A 918-nucleotide genomic window follows, 5' to 3' on the forward strand; every position below is an offset into this window, starting at 1 on the left:
CTGATGTCACAGTGCACAGGGAGGAGTAATGTGAGGCTATCTGGCACTGTGGCAGGACCATCTAGGGAGATAATCAGAGGCAAACAGCTTTCCATTCTCTCTTATTTACTTTATCACTGAGGTATCTGTTATGTACCTGTCAAGTCATTCTTCTTTTTAAATATCTTTTCTCTTATAGTTTTGAGTGACTGTTTGCTTTAAATGAAGGCACCCCCTTAGAGATCACTCTAAAGAGTCATCAAAATACATTGCTTTCAGATACTTCAAGAAACACATTTACATTTATAAAACATCGGTCAGTTGCTGACCCTCTTACTCTTAGTCCTCTGTAAGGACAAGTGATACACAAGTCACACAGATGTCGTTCCCCCTCTCTAGATCCTCTTTAATACCTGAGAATTGAATATATTTTAATTTTCTGACTGCTCTAAATGACAGTAGGCCTTGCAACTCCTCAATTCTCTTTTTTCTCTTTTTATTTTTAATCAGAAATCAAGATGCTGCCCTGATCACCAGGCCAGAGAGTCCTCTCTCAGGACAGACACCAAACATCAGGCAGAATGAGAGCATGCCACATATCAGTTGGCTCTTAGAGGGGAAAAGTTCCATCTCTCTCAAGTGATCTTGTTATGCATCTTCTGGGTAAGATACATGGACAAGCAAGAGGGAGATAATTAGCAAGAGCTAATAAAAAGAATCCATATTTGTTCACTTTCATAGATTATGAATGGGAAGTATTTCATATACCCCCATGGATCATTTGAAATTGTTTGATATTTAATTTCCTATTTAAAATAATGGTGCTTATACTATATTTTATAGAGAAGAAATTTACAATAAATACATAGTTAACTCATGTAGTAAAAATCTTGGTGGAAGCCCCAAGGTCAAAAGTCACATCAAACCTTGATCCTAGGA

Source organism: Propithecus coquereli, unplaced genomic scaffold (assembly GCF_000956105.1).
Source record: "Propithecus coquereli isolate 6110/MARCELLA unplaced genomic scaffold, Pcoq_1.0 Scaffold198, whole genome shotgun sequence".
NCBI classification, from domain to species: Eukaryota; Metazoa; Chordata; class Mammalia; order Primates; family Indriidae; genus Propithecus; species Propithecus coquereli.